Source organism: Crotalus tigris, unplaced genomic scaffold, assembly GCF_016545835.1.
Source record: "Crotalus tigris isolate CLP2741 ecotype Arizona unplaced genomic scaffold, ASM1654583v1 scf7180000017631.5181431, whole genome shotgun sequence".
Classification (NCBI taxonomy): Eukaryota; Metazoa; Chordata; class Lepidosauria; order Squamata; family Viperidae; genus Crotalus; species Crotalus tigris.
Window position 1 is genome coordinate 3743022 of NW_024096525.1, and position 19393 is coordinate 3762414.

The 19393-nt window shown below is 41.6% G+C and overlaps 1 protein-coding gene across 2 annotated transcripts in view; it reads right to left on the reverse strand.

The window, feature by feature from the left end:
* LOC120304224 (opioid-binding protein/cell adhesion molecule homolog) overlaps positions 1–19393 on the reverse strand; it is a 619792-nt gene that overhangs the window by 164047 nt on the left and 436352 nt on the right. The gene's annotated exons all lie outside the window — the stretch shown is intronic.

Consider the following 19393-nt stretch of genomic DNA (forward strand, 5'->3'; position numbering starts at 1 on the left):
CTTTCTTTTTAAATATTTCTTTCTTTTTTTCTTTTTTTTTTCTTTTTTTTTTGTTTACAGGAACTGGTCAAGATTATAGAATTCAACCTCAACTTTCAGGAAACCACTTTCAATAATGCTTTATTGAACATTTCTAGCAAAGTAAGAGAGGAAATGAATCAATGGCTGTAACTGTAAGAATAATAATGGGAAGGAGATCTCTTCAGGGCTGACCACTGAAACCAGGATGTAGGAAAAGAGTCTCTAGCTGAGAGTAGGAGGAAGCAAAAGGCCATTCAAAAGAAGGGATAATAGATTTCTGAAGAAGAAGAAAAAAGCACTAAGAAAATGTTCCAACAAAACAAAATCCACAGCTCCATCTATACCATGGATCTGCCTATGATTAATTGTAACAAAAAAAGGGATTTCAGAATAACAGAGATGGAAGGAACCTTGGAGGTCTTCTAGTCTAACCTTCTGCTGCATATATTTCAGACCGATGGTTGTCCAATCTCTTCTTAAAAACCTCCAGTGTTGGAACACCCACAACTTCTGAAAGCAACCCGTTCTGTTGATCAATTCTCCAAAGCGCCTGAAGGCAGGACAAGAAGCAACTGATGGAAACTAATCAAGGAGAGAAGCAACCTAGAACTAAGAATAAATTTCCTGACAGTTAGAACAATTAACCAGTGGAACAACTTGCCTTCAGAAGTTGGGAATGCTCCAACACTGGAAGTTAAGAAGAGACTGGACAGCCATTTGTCTGTAATGTTATAGGGTTTCCTGCAGGGGGTTGGATTAAATGACCTCCAAGGTCCCCTCCAACATTATTATTATTGTTGTTGTTGTTCCCACTGACAGGAAATTTCTCCTGAATTCTAGATTGGATCTCTTTATAACCTTCCATCAGTTTGGGCATACCAAAACATAGTTTAGAATAGGAGTGACTTTCAGACAGTAGACAGATATTCATTAAATAATATTCAAGAAACTGAAATACATAAGGAAGAGATAAAGAGGAACAAGCAAAGGAAAGAAAGGATGAAGAAATAATGGAAAGACAGGGAAAAAAAGAGTTACTCCTTCACTGAGCAAATAGAATAACAGAAGCTATAAGAATTTTCAGATGGGATGATTTAAAAATAGCTTCGTTGTTAATTCATGTGATGAATGTTGATTGATTAATCAGTTGGTTCAATTTCAGTCAGTTTGCACATACATATAATTAATAGCCATGAAGGAAAACAAGTGTTATAGATAGAGATACTCAGAATAAGTTTTTCAATTGGGTTGAGTCCCAAGGAAATCAAAAGAAGCATAGTTTGGTTTGATACTTTGCCTTGATGTTGTAAGGCTATATTAATGTTCTTGCTTGACAAAGGGATTATTTAAGAGAGCAAGGAAGGTGAGGACCATCCAGGGCATTATTAGCTGAGGTTTCCCAGCCTCTTGTGTCTTTGTGTAAATTCATCTTCTAGCTTTGTGAAGACCATAAAATATTGCAAGTGAGTGAAACAGAGAAGGACCTCTGGAAAAGGTTGTTTCAAGTAACAATGGTGGACTTAATACTGCTATTCCTTGAGTTATGATCATAATAGAGCCTGCCCATCACAGTTGTAACTTGTGACGGTTGTAAGATTTTATGGCCTTTGTTGAAGTGGTCATGAAGCGAATCACTGCAGTCATTAAGCAAACCAACGGATGCAGTTTTGCCAAAAAACGGATGTAACTGCCATTTTGCAGCAAAACCATTGTAAAAACGCAGTCAGAAGACTGCGGGCTTCTGCAAACGGTTGTAAATGTGGCCTGACTGTTGTCATACCAACTGTAGGTAGGTCCTTCAGAAATTAAAATGGTCACTAAGTGCCTGAACACATGTCAAGGACTACCTTTATTTCAGTGCCCCCATAGGAAACAGAGGAAGGCATGACAGTTCCCAAATTATTAAAAGCAAATGAGACAGTAGATTCTCAATCCACTTTGGATTCAGGCCATGTTTGAATGTTTCTTGATGGTGTTTTAGGTCAACTTTCTACAACACAGGTGTGTTCTGTGTCCAGTGGTGGAATTCAAATATGTGAACAACCTGTTCTCTGTGTGGATGCCACTTCTGGAAGTCCATTCTGGGCCTGGGCAACAAAAAAATTAGCTACTGGTTCTGCCAAAGTGGTGCGAACTAGCTGAATCCCACCACTGTCTGTGTCCCAATAGCTCCTTTGAACTTTTACATTAGTGGCTAATTACAATGAAACTGTTCTGGGCAATTGTAACCCTGATGGAATTTCAGCCTTCTGCTTTGACACAGTTATCAATGCTCAAATGTGTATGAAAGAAAAATCACAACAACAACAAAAAAAAGGGTGGACTTTCCAAGCATTTGGAGTCAAAGCTTCAATCCATTCAATAATCCTAAGGTTAAAAACAACAACAAGCCTCAAAGGGCTCTTTTAAACTCAATTTCTCCCCTCCCCCCCCAAAAAAGTCCTTTAACAAATGCTCACTGCAAAAGGACTAGAAGATGGGAAATCATTTTAGAATGTGCAGAGAATGTTCTGGTTGAGCAAGTGATGCCTCATAAATCATTCTTTTTTCCTTATGCTTGATTTTGCTTTCAGGCAAGATAATGTCAGCTCACAGGGGAGGTTGGTACTTTGCACTTAAGAACATACTTGAGGATGTGCAGAATGGAAAATGAGGAAGGAAGGGAGAGAGGTGGAGGATAAGAAGAGGATGGTCCAGGAGCTGCTGAGAGGCAGATACATGGCAAGCTGAAGTCTTGAGGGAAAGCAGGAATTGCAAAAGAAACTTGCATGTAAAGGAACAGCTCTTGGGAGGGGGGGGAACTACTTTTAATCAGCTTTCTCTAATACGGCCGTTTTGATATGCAGATTATAATCTGCATATTCATAGCCTGCACATTTCTTTAGGCACAGGTGAGTAATGAAAAACACCCATTTCTCAAATTGTTCCTGTTCTTGTGGCTAATCTAAGGGTGGCACTTCACAATGGAACAATAAAATGCAGCTGCTAAAAAAAAAAGAGAACAAATGTGACCGACTAAGGTTTCTAAATCCACATTTCACATCTAAGCAAAACAGACGGGTAAAAAGGGAAGAGATGAGAAAGGCAGGAGGAAGAAGGGATGACACTGTTCTGGTTTGATGCTCCCTGGAATCAGCTTTGCAACTTCGTAGTCTTTCTTTTTTCCTCCACCAAAAGGATTCTGATGTTTGTTTGTCTGGTAGCTTACTTTCAAGGTAATTTCTGCTGGGTGGTGTTCTGAGATTCATTTGCTCTGTCTTGGGAATGTTTTTGCTACTTTGGTTCCTTTCTGTGATATGGCTGAAGACTCTTTGGTCCTTCCAGGTTTTTTTTTCCCAGTTTGCACAAGGTCCATGGGAAGATTTGTCTTGTGACTCTTTTTTGTTGTTGTTCAAGTCCAGTTTTGCAACAGGCAAAGTTTTGCAGTGATTTGTGGATGTCATTGCAAACTTAATGATAAACTTTTGCTGACTTGAACCATGCTGGGCCTTGCCTTGTAGCTTGGCCTTAGGTTAGATAGGAGTTGAGTTTTCAGCCTGAGTCATCTCCTCCTCCTCCTCCTCCTCCTCCTCCTCCTCCAGTGACATACATAACACAGCCTCCTCTTCCCACCAACAACTTTGTGTGTGATCAGTGTTTCTCAACCCTAGCAACTTGAGAATGTATGGGTTTCAACTCCCAGAACCCCCAGCCCATTTTCTTGGTCACATGATCCAGGCAGATCAAATGCAGTCTGCCCTATGTACATACTAGCGTACACTGATGCAATTTGAGTGGGAAACAGAAACATCCCAAAATCTTACTTTATTACATAGAAGCATGCCCAGTAAACTTTGCAATTGTGTGTATTGCAATACTTAACTAAGCCAGAAGCGGAGCTACAATGGTATCTGCAAAAATTCTTAGATATATTAATCTATAAAGCATGGATTAATCTCCATTGTCCAGGGTTTGTCCTTTTATCAACACCAGTCACATTCAGACAGAAAATGATTTATAGAGAAAGGTTTAAAACAGAGAGAGAGGGGGGGAGGGAGGGAGGGAGAGAGGGAGGGAAGGAGAGAGAGAGAGAGAGGGAGGGAGAGAGGGAGGGAGGGAAGGAGAGAGAGAGAGAGAGAGGGAGGGAGGGAGGGAGGGAAGGAGAGAGGGAGGGAAGGAGAGAGAGAGGGAGGGAGGGAGAGAGAGAGGGAGGGAGAGAGGGAGGGAGGGAAGGAGAGAGAGAGAGAGAGAGGGAGGGAGGGAGGGAGAGAGGGAGAGAGAGAGAGAGAGAGAATGTCTAAAAGGACTTTGCAGCCCATATTTGTCTAGGGGATAAAAGCAATTCAGATTTGTTGCCAAGAAGTCACCTTTTAATATTTCCTCATGCTGTTCTCTCCTTCCCACAAGCCTGTCAGATCATCAGCCTTGATATCTCAGGTGCCATAACAGGGGGGATGGGGGGGGGGAAAGGAGTGAACATCTCAATGCCATCTTGACACTGCAGGTGAAAAGCATAGAGGAATCAAAAAAAGGAGTTTCAGAAAGAAAAGGATATTTTTCCATCAGCTTTCCTTGTCCCGCTGCTGCAACTGGAAACCAAAATCTGCTCAGTTAAAGCCTTGGAATTTAATTGGGTATTCTTGCTTAGTCCTTCTTTTACCAGAAATGAGTAAATCTGAACAGAAACTTTGGAGAGTAGATTTTCAAAGAGATTTGTCCCTTACCTCTCCACACCTTGAAACAAAAACAACAATAACAAAGGAGCTGGTTGTTCTCTCCAGTCTGTTTCTAAACTTTACTGACATTTATTATTTCCTTGTATTTAGTTCTATCGTGCCCCCCTCCCAGTAATTGGAGGTGGTGTATTGCCTGATTCCATACTTGTGACGTGAATGATGGAGCCATTTCCTTCCCCATAGATAAGGAAGATGACCTTGATGGAAATAAGCAAGGACTACTATCCAGGGGTGTCCAACCTCAGGGGGTTGGATTAGGGTGGAGGCTGGAGGCAAAAACATATGAGGAAAGGTTGCAGGAATTGGGTATGTCTAGTTTAACGAAGAGAAGGACGAGGGGGGGGCATGATAGCAGTGTTCCAATATCTCAGGGGCTGCCCCAAAGAAGAGGGAGTCAAGCTATTCTCCAAAGCACCTGAAGGCAGGACAAGAAGCAACGGATGGAAACTAATCAAGGAGAGAAGCAACCTAGAACTAAGGAGAAACTTCCTGACAGTTAGAACAATTAGTTAGTGGAATGGTTTGCTTCCAGAAATTGTGGGTGTTCCAACACTGGAAGGGTTTAAAAAGAGACTGGAGAGCCACTTGTCTGAAATAGGATCTACTGCTTAAGCAGGGGAGTTGGACTAGAAGATCTCCAAGTTCTCTTCCAACTCTGTTATTCTTGGCAACTTTAAAATTGGACTTCAAATCCCAGAATCAATAAATCAATCTGTCTGCCTGCCTGCCTGTTTGTCTGTCTGTCTGTCTATCTGTCTGTCTATCTATCATGCATATATATATATATATATATATATATATATATATATATATATATATAGTTATCTAGCTATCTATCATCTATATCATCTATCCTTCCTTCCTTCCTTCCTTCCTTCCTTCCTTCCTTCCTTCCTTCCTTCCTTCCTTCCCTCCCTTCCTCTCTCTCTTTCTTTCTTTCTTTCTTTCTTTCTTTCTTTCTTTCTCTTTCTTTTTGACGTACCACAATAATTACAGCTTTTCCTGAGCTTCCCACCCAGCTTGATTGCCTAAAAAATGATACATCTCGGCTGGTTATTCCTACTTCTTACCAACCGGTGAAAAAGCCTTCAATAGGAAGTCAAATCCCTATGATACTCTCTAGGATAGGTAGTCCTCAGCTTATGACCACAACAGAACCCAACATTCAGATTCACTTATAACCTCCAAGTTGCTCACTGAACAACTGCAGCGATTCACTTAACAACTGTGGCAAGTAAGGTCGTAAAATGGGGTAAAATTCATTTAACAACTGCCTTGCTTAGCCATAGAAATGTTGGGCTCAATGGTGCTGGTAATTGGAGGACCACCTGTACTTAAAAATAGTTTGCTCTGAGTAGGCCAGCTCCACTTTCCCACAGGAAAGCTGCCAGAATACGCTGGGATTGGTATATTGCTACCCAGCCAATTCACGAAGCTCACCCTTCTCCAGCTGCATCCAGCGGCTCCTTTTCAAGCCAGCCTTTGCCCTTAAAGCATTGCAACAAATTGACTTTCTTTCTTAAAAGATTGGAAAAGGGGTAGGAATAAAAGGAATTGTACCATTCAGGCAATTTTTAAGGGGGAAAAAACCCTAATTAGGATGAATTATAATTGTTCAGTGATTGAAAGACAATTACCTGCGCTAGGTAAATATGGGGAGGGAGGGAGGGAGGGAGGGAGGGAGAGAGAGAGAGAGAGAGAGAGAGAGAGAGAGAGAGAGAGAGAGAGAGAGAGAGAGAGAGAGAGAGAGAGAGAGCTGGAAAGACGGCATGTGAATTACAGCTTGCTTGGCCCTCCGCTCCTCTAAAGCCCCCGTTGATTGTGGTTTGAAACAAGTACTACAGTCTCTTCCAATATCCATCTAACCTTTCCATTCTCCATTGCTCAGTTTCCTTGGCAACCGTTTAAAAAGTCCTGGAGGAAAAGGGAAAAAAAAAAAGGCACAGCTGCTTCTTAAAATAAATAAATAAGAGGGGAGACTGACAACACGTTTCTCTTAAGAAGGATGTTCTTTCCTCCTCCTTCTTTTTACAGGTGCAGTATCGTTTGGGGATCTGGGCCACTTCCAAGTGCTTTCAAAGCCTATAAAATCTCACCTTTAGTGCCCTGGGAATTATTTTTTTTTAAAAAAAGGAAGGAAGGAAAGAAAGGTAATTAGAAGGGCGTTCCCGAGGCCTAAGTGCAGTTTCGGTGGGGCTGGAAGTCAGTTCTGTTCAGAGCAGCGTATCTAGTGGAGCTTCAAGGATGGATGTGAGGAGGAGGAGGAGTCGTAAATCAAGGTCCTGGTTGGGCTGTTAAAAGAAATATCAATCAGAGCATCGTTTTTCAAGAGCTTGGCACAGACCCTTTGGTCTTTCTATTTGTCTACAAGCTTTTGACCAGCTGAAATGCTAACAAAAATAGCATGGAGTACTTACGGCCATTGGTATTGGTATTCTAAGTGAGGTACATTTGTTAAGGGAATTTTGCCCCATTTTATGACCTTTCTTGCCACGGTGGTGAATCACTCCAGTTGTTAAGTGAATCACTCCAGTTGTTAAGTTAGTATCACGGTTGTTAAGTGAATCTGGCTTCCCCCATTGACTTTGCTTGTCAGAAAGTTGCAAAAGAGGATCCCTTGGGCTCAGGGATGCTGCGACCGTCATAAATAGAGTCAGTTGACAAGCCTCTGAATTTTGATCACAGGATCCTGAGGATGCTGCAGTAGTCGTAAGGATGAAAAATGGTCACAAGTTATAACTTCAAATGGAGATGAAAAATGGTCACAAATTATAACTTCAAATGGTCACTAAATGAACTGTTAACTCAATGACCGCCTGTAACTCATAGCATTACTCTATCCAGCCCAATAGTGGTCTACACCATCCTATGGACATTGGATGCTTTCTCAGACAGGTTAGATTCTACCTCTCAAGATTCCTGGGAAAATACAGCATTTTTGTTGGGCTGGCTGGGGATTATGGGAATCAATGTCCAACAGATCAGAAAGATACTGGAATGGGAAAGGCTGATATAATGGTGGGGTCCTTGGTTAATCCCTCTCCCTCCTAGCAGAGGTGAGGTTCAGACAATTCTATGGGGTGGAGGCTGCCACAGGAAAGGTAGGGTTCTTAGTTCCCATCAGATGGCACTCTTTAGAGCAGTGGTTCTCAACCTTTTTAATGCCGCGACCCCCAACCGCTCGTAAGTCGAGGACTACTCAACCGGTGCAGCACCGTTGGCAGAATGGGACTTTTGGCGGGCTCAGCAGGGCAGAGACAGCCTGGACAATTCCTATTGGCTTTGAAAGCCAATAGAATTAGACTCTATTCAAGAGAGTCTATTCTATTGGCTTTCAAAAGCCAGTAGAATAAAAGGGAGTAGCACAGCTAAGGAAAAGGGGGGAAAAATGGCGGACTGCGTTGTTTGGCGACCCCCATGAAATGGTCGTTCGACCCCAAATGGGGTCCCAACCCACAGGTTGAGAACCGCTGCTTTAGAGGTAGGAGTGTGCTCACCCTACTTGACCTGGTTATTTACTTAGTGTATGGCATATCATACATGGATCAGCAATATCTATTAACATTTCAATACTAACAGTTAGAACTGACAGTGAGAACAATTAATCAGTGGAACAACCTGCCTCCAGAAGTGGTGAATGCTCCAGGGGCTGCCATAAAGAAGAGGGAATTAAGCTATTTTCCAAAGCACCTGAAGGCAGGACAAGAAGCAATGGGTGGAAACTAATCAAGGAGAGAAGCAACCTAGAACTAAGGAGAAACTTCCTGACAGTGAGAACAATTAATCAGTGGAACAGCCTGCCTCCAGAAGCAATAAATGCTCCAACACTGGAAGTTTTTAAGAAGAGACTGGACAGCCACTTGTCCGAAATGGTGTAAGGTTTCCTGCCCGAGCAGGGGGTTGGACTAGACCTCCAAGGTCCCTTCCAACTTTACTACTATTACTATTACTAACTCTGTTGTTCCATTCTATTCTATTTCACCTAGATTAGTAAAAACATAACAAAACATATATGTTAAAATGATCTACATTCAAAATTTGGGGTCAGGAGATAGTTCGCCTCCTCGTGGTGTGCCCTGGATAACATAACAGGATGAACTAAACGAACTAGCAAGATTATAGACTTTCCTGGCTCTCAAAATACATGGCCCTGCCCCAGATTTGTGTTTGCAGCTATAGTTCATTAGAATTAACATGAAGATGGGGAAGGAGATCAAGGCTCTTGCACCAATAGAAATGGGTGAAAATTCTTTAGGAAAACTGAAAAAGTTCAGAAAAGGGAGCATCCCCCAGAATCTTTAGGAGAGACTAGAAATGATCCTGGCTGAAACTGCTGGATGGATCAATAATTTGGCTATTTAACATTACATGTATTAACAGCAGCAAGGATTGTATTTGCTCAGGGCTGGAAAAATGAAACACCATTGGACAAAGAGATAATCAAGAAAATACTGGGCTGTGCTGAAATGGACAGACTTACATTGAGGATCAAAGAATAAGAAGACACAGCATATTTTCAAACATGGAACTTATTTTATCAATGGCTGGAAAAATGGGACAGAGTAAGAACTTAACTTGCATTACTAAGCAAAACAAATCAACCCAGACAACACGTTGTTCATTAAGCACTAATGAAATGTAATAATAGAAAATTAATAAAATATTATAAAAAAATAATAATTTGGCTAAGGGATAACCTTCACTCATTGTGGATTTCCTTGAGATGCTCTTAATCAGTACTCAGATCAACTGAATCCACAATGCACAATACAACACGTGATGAGGGTTTACTTAGTCCTTTGTTGTTGTTGTCATTGTTAAGAGTACTTGGAGAGTTAAAAGAGGCTGATTTGATCGCAATGTGCCTGCTTCCAACTGATTAGTCAGCAGTGGTCAAGTTTAAGTGGTAAGCCTGCAACTCAAACATCTGTTGATGACTTTGCAAAGGCAATTAAAAAAACGACAACAATTCTGGTTCATTACTCTTGTAAAAGAAAAGGTCACCAAAACAGAAAAGAGGGGTTTTTTTTCTGCTAACAACCAGGGATGGCATTTACATACTAAATTGCAAATATTCTCACGTTTCCTCAATAAAATGAGATTTGCACTGACAGTTGAGGAATGCAAACTTTTCTTTACTTTCCATTGAATCAACTAACTTCTGGCCAGCGTGATTTTTGAGGATTCCCCACTTCTTGTGTCAAACTGTTAGCAAAAAAAAAAAGATACACTTCTCTTTCTTAATCGGTCTTAGCTATTAGGTGTTCATTTCTCCATGAGAGAAATGTCTGCAAGGTCACAAATCAGGAAATGCATTGTAGGTGCAACTTAGGAATGACAAGTCCTTTAACAATGGCCATTACTAGAATCATTCATTTTTGGTTAAGAGACAGATGTTTAATCTTTTTTTTTCTGAAATGAACATCAGTGAAATCCTTTTTCGTGCTGAAACTGCACAACCCAGGACTGCCAGTTGCAGTCCCAGCACATCTGGAGGACACCAGATTGGGGAAGGCTGATATATTGTGTAACAATAGCTGGTCATTCAACACCGCAATAGAATATGACTGCACTTGCCTGCCTAGGTTTTGTTCCTTGCCTTTTCCATCTTGCTGGTGTTTCTAGTTTTAGCACATGAATAGACAGACCACTTGTATACCTCCTATTCAGAGAATTGTGCCACTCTGTGGAATAGTACATGGAAAAAACTTGGTATTTACAAGCATTCTCTGTCATCCTACTGAAAAACAGTAGTTAACAAAGGTCAAAGCCTGAAATGACCATTATATGTTCTTCAGTGGCTGGTTAAAAAAGAGTGTAGGACATAGAAAATTGTCAGTTCAATTCTACTGTAGTTGAAAACATCCCCCACCAGCAATCAACACCTAGATAAGCAGAGATTAACCCAAAGATTAATACTGGACCAACAATCAAGAAGTAAACAATACACCAATCAAGGAACTACCAACTCAGACAATCAAACAATAAGCAACAGCCTAATCAAGGGACCACTAAGAATACTCCCATCACCACTGATAGAGCACACCAGTTGTATGTGAGTGAGCAAACCTCACTCACTCCTAGAAGTGATGATGTTATCTAGTTGGGTAATGAAACGTCTGCAAAAAACAACCAAGCTCTGACAGCAGCCAAGGATCACATTGGTTGAATATTTCCAAGATGGCTTGTCGGAAATCCCTTGGGAAGTCTTGCCAAGCATTTTGACTGCTGCCTCTGAGGATGGCAGAGGTTAAACTCAGATCTCTTGAATGCCAATCATCAGCTGTATCACAACACTTAACAAAGTTTTTGAGAGAATCTTTTAACAACAAAACCTGCTACCATTTCCTTTGCTTCCCCCCCCCGTTCCAAATACATCAGCCACCCATTGTCCAAACCAACTGAACCATGACTGGCCGAGAATTGCTTCTCTTTTTGTACTGGAGTCACAGATGAGAGAATCCCTATCAGGAGCAAGCCATTTCTTCTGAAGCCAAATTTACTTTGCAAGACAGAAGGAATTAAAAGGCCCAAGGGTGCTGGGTGAAGTAAGCTTTTCCAATTGCTGTGGTATGTTTCAAAAGACCAATTCCCCAGACTGAAATGACCAGAATTAAGTAAGATGAGCTCACTGAACGGAAAGTAATAACCTTAGAAACTGATCAAATGGAAAGAGAAAAGATGGAACAAAGGGGGGGGGGGCCAATTGGAGATCAATATTGCTGTCCTTACGCATCATGCAATTCCAAGGCTCATTTCCATTTAGTCAGTAAAAGAATGAGAAGAATCGACTCGGAGAATAGGAAAGAGACATGTTAGCGATGTGCCATGGAGATAGAACTAGTGCTAACTGGGTTAAATTTTAAAGGTGTTTCATTTAGGTCAAACATCAGGAGAATCTTCTTAAAAGTGTCAATGAAACCATTTTGTGAAAAAAATAAATCTGGGAAAGTAGATTTTTTCCCATCAGAGAGTAGACCCAGTTTTTCTCAACATGGTCTTTCATTTCAGACACTGGTTTGAAATCCCGGGAGATGCAAATGCACCAAATGGGGAATAGTTACGGAAAGTTAGTCCCAAAAGATTTTGCAGTCATGTATAACATTCACTTTAACTTTTGCAGTAGGTAGGATAATTTACAAAGTGGACAGAGTAACACACACTTCGCTAGAGAGAAGTTCCTTGAAGATGGGCTCCAGCACAAGTCCCAAAGCTCAGAAGACAACATTTTTGGTCCCGGTGACGATCCAGATTGGATCCTGCAACATTATCCTGGGACACATATATTTGCCTTCATTCATGACCGTGCTGTGTTATGCACTTAGTAAGACTACACCTGGAATACTGCAGCCAATTTTGGTCACCATATCACAAAAAAAGATGTTGAGAGTTTGGAAAAAATTCAGAGAAGAGCAACTAAGATGATCCAAGGCCTGGAGACTAAAATATAGGAAGAACGGCTGCAGGAGTTGGATTTGGCTGGTCTAAAGAAAAGAAGAAATAGGGTAGACATGATAGCAGTGTTCCAGTATTTGAGGGGCTGCCACAAAGACAGAGGGCAGGACAAGAAACAATGGTTGGAAACTGATCAAAGAGAGAAGCAAGCTGGAATTAAGGAGAAACTTCCTGACAGTGAAGGCAATTAACCAGGGGAACAACTTGCCTCCAGAAATTGTGGGCGCTCCGTCACTGGAGATTTTTAAAAAGGGGCTAGACAGTCACTTGTCAGAGATGGTATAGGTCCTCCTGCTTGAGCAGGGGGCTGGACTAGAAGACCTCCAAGGTCCTTTCCAGCTCTATTCTATTATATTGTATATGAGACCACAGTTCTGGGGTTCTTTCTTAGCTTTGGGCCATTTAAGGGATTTTAAATCTATGTCAAACTCATTGTATAGATTATAGTACAGTTTCCAACTCTGCACCGTGGGGGTGGTTAGACTACTGTATTGCAGGCTAATTCTGCTGACTGCCAGCAGTTTGATCCTGACCAGCTCAGCCTTCCATCCTTCTGAGGTCAGTAAAATGAGGACCCAGATTGTTGGGGGCAATAGGCTGACTCTGTAAACCATTTAGAGAGGACTCTAAAGCAATGTGAAGTGGTATATAAGTCTAAGTGCTATTGCTATTGCTAAAAGCCAGTTTGGTCTAGTGCAGGGGTAGGCAACCTTAGCTCTTTTATGACTCGTGGACTTCAACTCCCAGAATTCCTGAGCCAGCATGCCTCAGCTTGGAAACCTCTCCCTTTCCCCTTAGCATGGCTTGGCTCAGGAATTCTGGGAGATGAAGTCCACGAGTCATAAAAGAGCCAAGGTTGCCTACCCCTGGTCTAGTGGATAAGGTGCTGGCCTAAGAACTAGGAGAAGATGAGTTCTAGTCCTGCCTTAGGCATGAAAGCTGGCTGGGTGACTATCAAGTTGAGAACGACCTCTAAATAAGGGAGCTAAATGAAAGGAAAATAAAGTAAAAGGTCTGGAGTCCTGACGGGGATGTTCCACTAGTGAACTGAGAGAAGATTTTACCTTCACCCTATTTTGTATCTTTCTTCCTTACTAAGTCAGCTTTTTTTCATTTTAATGCTAACATTTAGTGTTTTCATACTTTAATGTTTTACCTTGGGGTGTTTTTCTACCATGTGCTAAGCTGTCTAGACTCGCCGGATGGTGAGATGGGTGGCACACCAATTTAATCAATCAATAAAACAAATCCAAAGAGTGGCCTATCCTGTCCGAAATTACATACAGATAACGCGAAAGAATTCCGCAGAGGCCCTCATGTTCACAAACGGGTTTCCTTGAGAACGGATAGAGAGCTGGCCTCCATCCTCTGAATGAAGTGCTGATTCCATCAATCAGGCGATGGGGCTGTGTTCCTGCCTTGTGATCGGCAGCCTCTCTTGTTTAAGCACTCGAAGAAAAAGAGGAATAAAACCGGCGCGCCATCGAAAGAGAACAAAAAATGACACCCCTTCCAAATCCAATCCATAATAGATACGCAGCACCCAAACAAGTCAATAATAAGGATGCTGGGTTCCAAAAAGCCACTGACTGGCTCTCATCAACGCATGATAATATTAATCAAGTCTCATAATGTGTGGTGATTTGCATTGCCGACAAATATATTTGCGCTGCAATTGGTTTTGTTGAAAAGCCTCAGAGAAATAGGCCATTCACTTGATATTGAGCCTGACAGTGAAGAGGGGGGGGGAGAGAGAAATGTTTCCTTTTACAGCAATCTCCTTACATCCCCCCCCCATTTTTTTAAGAAAAAATTCTTTCATTTTTGGATTGGGCAAACAAAATTATTAGCATTTATTCCAATCATCCCCTCAAGCCTCAGTGCTAAGGCACATAACTGGATCCATCCTGAGGGGAATGCAAAAAAAAAAGGGGGGGAGGGCGCTTCAAATCCATTTTAATGTCTCCACTTACTGTTTTCATGTTTTATATTGCCATTTTTAATGATTGGTTAGTAAGCGGCAAGTTGCAAGTTGAGGCCCAGCTATGGTATTAAAGGCTACTGTTCCTGGGCTGCAAGGATCTGGATGGCCACCGGATGGCAGCAGAGAAATGACAGGGCTGCCCTCTCATGACCAACACAAGAAGAAATGAACAAGAAACTCTCAAGGTCTGTGAGCAAAATTGTCGATTCTTTCACAGAGGGAGAAAACTTCAGAGCATCTAAACAGATTTCAGCACAGCTTGAAGGAAGAAGGGCAGCAACTTTGGGTAACATGTATTATCCTTTAAAGCAGGGGTCCCTAACCCCCATTGGTCCATGGCATGCCAACAATCGGGCTGCAGATACAAACGAAGCCCCATCTGCGGGATGTCGGTAGTACATGAAAGCATGTCCTCCTCCGGTCCACAGAAAAACTTCTCTCCACAGAACTAGTCCCTGGTGCCCAAAAAGTTGGGGGGGGGCATTGTTTTTAAAAACTTTAGTTCTAATTTGCATCTGAAAAGCTTCCCAGAATGGCTTCTATCCAATTAAATGGCAAAAGGTTCCAACTTGGAAGTGTCCGCCTTGATCGCCGGGCGCCAGTCTGCCAAGGATGGATTCTCAGAGCAACTATCCTGAACAAGAGAACTTCAAATAAGGTCAGGAATTCAGTTTTGTTTCCTGCTATTAGCTCGGTATCTGAAACAGAGGAACTGATGGACCATTAGGGCAATTCTGACTGGAAGTGAAGACAATTCAGCATCCAGTATGCCAAAAAATGACTCAGGGATGCCTTATATGTTGCAACTGGGGCATTCGAAGGAAAGAAGATAATGCATAATTAAACCTTCTGCAGAGGCTAATAGGTAAGCAATTCGCAGCAGTAAAGATGATATAGATCCACTTGCATTCGCTTTTATGGAGAAGTGTCCCAAATGTATGATGGCAGCAGACAGAAAGGCAGAAATATTTCAGAAAAAATAAATACAGGTAGTCCTCAGTTTACCACAGTTTGTCTTAACTTTGAAACTTCAGACTGTTCAAAGTTACTGGAAAAAGTGACTTATGACTGCTTTTTAACACTTATGACCGTTGCAGCATCCCCAGGGTCATGTGATTTACATTTGGATGCTTGACAACTGTTTCATATTCATGACAGGTGCAGTGTCCCAGGGTCATGTGATCACCTTTTGCAATCTTCTGACAAGCAAAGACTTTCAATCTCCCTATCAGTGGAGGCTGCACACAGTTCCTATTGATACATCCAAAGGCTTGATTTCAACCTCAAATTATCTCTTTCAGATTGGAATCTCGACTCTGTAACCTTCGATTGAACTGCCAGTCAATCTGAATGCATGCAATGATATAATTCACCATTTTGCCGCTCATCTTGAGCTTCTCTTCCATATATCCCCCAAATCCCTGAGGTTTTCAAGGCTCCTCTTTGTCCCGTTCTCAGTCGCTAATCAGCTTTGGCATTCTCTCATAAAACCTGAGAAGATCAGTCCTGCAGAATGGGAATATTTGTTTTCCCTTAAGTCTGTTCTCCTCTATACTGGTAGAAGGGAGTGTTGATTAATAAAGGTGTTAAAAATAATTAAAATGTAAACGTTCTTCCTCGTTGGTCCAAGTTGTTAATACCAGATCTTGAGGTTTGTTTTTCTTTCCCCCCCTTTTTTTTTTGCTGATTTTTAAAATCTGGTTCTCAGTAGGGAGATTCTGTTAGGGGAAGTTGTGTTCTCTTCCAAAGTTGGCTGGCACTCAACCATTAGTTAATTTGGTTGCTGCAAACATCTTGAAGACTGACTTAGCTGAAAGGATGACACCATTGTTCTGCCAATTTGACAAATGTCATTGTTTATGCTCCCTCTCATCTCAGATTCCTTAGATCATGCAGGAAAGTAATTTTCATGTCACATGTGATCGCACACCAGCTACAACTGCTCTGTGGTATTTCCTGCAACACCGAAGATATAGGTAATCCTTGAGTTATGATCACAACTGGGACTAGAATTTCTATTGCTAAGAAAATCAGTTGTTAAGCGAATCACACCTGATTTAACAACCTTTTTAGGGCAACTCAGAGTGGCCAACTCGGTGGGGCCAACTCATCACAGCCAACTCTCTGTGGGACAACTTGCCACAGGACACAAGTTACACTAATATCAAAGAAATGGTGGCTGCTGTGAGTTGTTCCATTCCACATTGCAGCTTTTAAGTCAGGGGTCCCCAATCTGTGGGCACCGGCCCACTAGTGGGCCATGAGGGGTTTGCAACTGGGCTGCGGAAACGTCTGATGAGTGCATGCTCATCCTCACTTGCGAGAGCAGTGGGTGCTCCATTTAAGTGAGCGGCAGGAGTGCATGTATGCCACTCATGCAAATGGAGCTGCGCACACGTGTGCTTTCCAGCCATTCACGCGGAACCATTCCCCCCCCCCCCGGTCTCTCTCTCTCTCCCCCCACCAGTCCGCAAAGCCAAAAACATTGTGGAACTCTGTGTGAAGTGAATCACCTCCCCATTGACTTTGCTTGTCAGAAACCAGCTGGGAAGGTGGCAAATGATGATCACATGAGCCTGGGATGATGTAACCACTTTAAATGCTGGTTGCCAACGGTCTGAATTTTGATCATATGACTGTGGGGATGCTGCGATGGTTGCAAGTCTGAAGACTAGGCCATAAGTCACTTTTTTTTCAGTGTTGCAACTTCAAATTGCCACTCATGAATGGTTGTAAGTCAAAAACTACCTGCAATGCTAGGACGCAACTCTCAGATTGCAACATGAAGATGTTGAAATCATAGGAACAGCCACGCTGAATGAATCCCAGACTCCCATCTTGACCAGAATGATCTTCCCAGATTGTTTAACTTGTGAATGAATAAGAAAACTCACGAGCAGAATCTGAACAGAAAATCAGAATGTGCAGCTCAAAACTAACTGTGGCATAGAATGTGCAGCACAGTAGCAAGTCATAAAGTGCCTCCGGCTGATATTATGCTAGATTGAGTTGACTCTTTGGCCCTGAGACCTTTTATTTTTATTGACTTAGCTTATGAGAATAGGGTGCACCGACCAGCTTCACATTTGGAAATGCCTATATCTAATGATCTGCCCTCTGAAAACTCCCTTACTTCATCTTCTCCTTTGGATGCAGATTTTGTGAGTGCCTATGTCACTGAGTGGTATTTTCTCAGCCTATATTTATATGATATTTATTTGCTTGTATCGTTTTTACTTCTCAGTCACATTTGACCTGTGACATCCCAGCAGTGTGCAGACAATTGGGTTAATGTCACACATCAGGCATTAATATTTGTGACAAGGAGTTTTCTCATAGCCTTTTTGCTGATCTCTGCTGTTATATTAAAAAAAAAAACACTCTAATTATTTGTATGATGATTATTTGACCATGTTACAAATTTTTTTTTTACTATCCTTGGAGAACATTTTTAACAAGATTCTGAGATATTATATTGGTAGACCAGAAAGAATAAAATTTGGGTTCACACCTTAGAGGCCGTTTGTCTCTTTGGCTCCATAACTAACACACTTTTAGGTGTGTGCAAGTATGCCTGTTCTAGCTACAGTTGTCCATGTTATACAAAAGAACCTAGTCCACCTTTGGAGTGATTTATGGAGGAAATGCTGATACCAACATCCTAAAGGGAAAATGGAAGCATGGGTTGCATAAAATTACCCTATCCTTACATGTTGCTTATCCTAATCCTTGGTAAGATTACAGCCGGAATATTGCATCCAGTTTTGGTCACCATACTGCAAAAAAGATGTTGAGACTTTGCAAAAAGTGCAGAGAAGAGCAACTAAGATGATGAAAGGCCTGGAGATGAAAACATAGGAAGAACTGTTGCAGGAACTGGGTATGGCAATTAACCCGTGGAACAGCTTGCATTCATAAATTATTGGTGCTTCATCACTGGAGGTTTTTAAGAAGAGACTGGACAGCCACTTGTCTGAAATGGTATAGGGTCTCTTGCTTGAGCAGGGGGTTGGACTAGAAGACCTCCAAGATCCCTTTCAACTCTATTATGATTGATCGATTGATTGATTGATTGATTAATCCTTTCTACCCCACTCAATCCAGACTTTATGTATTCTATTTATGGCCGAGCTGATGCCAACACAAATGACATTTACATGTTTGGGAGCAAGTCAGCTGAGTGGACCGGACTGCAGAAAGTTAAGGGAAAGAAGAGATTGAACAGGGCAAGTTCATTCCATTTGAAATAACCTATAAAGAACTATGTATACTGTACAAGATTGTCTGTGAGGCATAAATGTCAGGTTTATGAACAATTGAGCAACTCTGTACCTGCTCAAAATTGTTCTTTAAGGTCAGAACGGTAAGTGTTCCCTGCGGCAACACGACAACTCGCCAAAGTGCAGCGTCGCAAGGATGGAGAGAGAGAGTTGTTAGACCTTCCTAATCTTTGTTAAGAAAGTCCCGGACAAGGAGCAGAGAATTTTCATCTACGGTATTGTCTGCTGATGTTTGGCTACGCCATGCCAGGACTGCAGTACTGCAGAACATCTGATTTTTATTAACCTGGTTTCAAACAGCTCTCAGCAGGGTTGCTATTACTGGGCAACAGCAGGGGCTTGGTGAGGTCAAAAGAATATAGGAACTCCTTGTACAGGCACTATATTCTGGGGGACAGTATACTGTTAATTTGCTGCGTATGGACGACCAGATGCTGGAGGAAACACTTTTTCTGCAAATTAAAATACAAGGTGATCTAATCTTCAGCTTTGGGGTGATTTTTTTCGGTTAGAAAGAATTTCTTCTTCATCTTTCTTTCTTTTTTTATTGAGGTTTTAGGACGTTATTTTAGTTGGAAAGAGTTTTCAAAGGGACCTAAAATTGCCTATTTTACAAGAAAATCATTTTTAACCATTCATAATCTGAGAGAGGAGATAAAAAAAAGAACACTCCAAAGTGCAGATTGTATGTCAAAATACATTAAGAACGGTATATAGAAATAGGGTCTAAATGGAATTTGGGAGGCTGGTTTTATTGTCCTTGTTGCAGATTCATGCAGGGAGAGAGTGGTGAAATAAATTTAGCAATGAATACAAAATGCGTTCACATGAACTGGTAACAGTCTGATGCAGCTCTTCAGGTTTCATGGAAATGCACAATTTGCTCTTGTAAATAAGTTTATTTAAAAGTTCTTGGGTTGGAATACAAAGCAGTAACT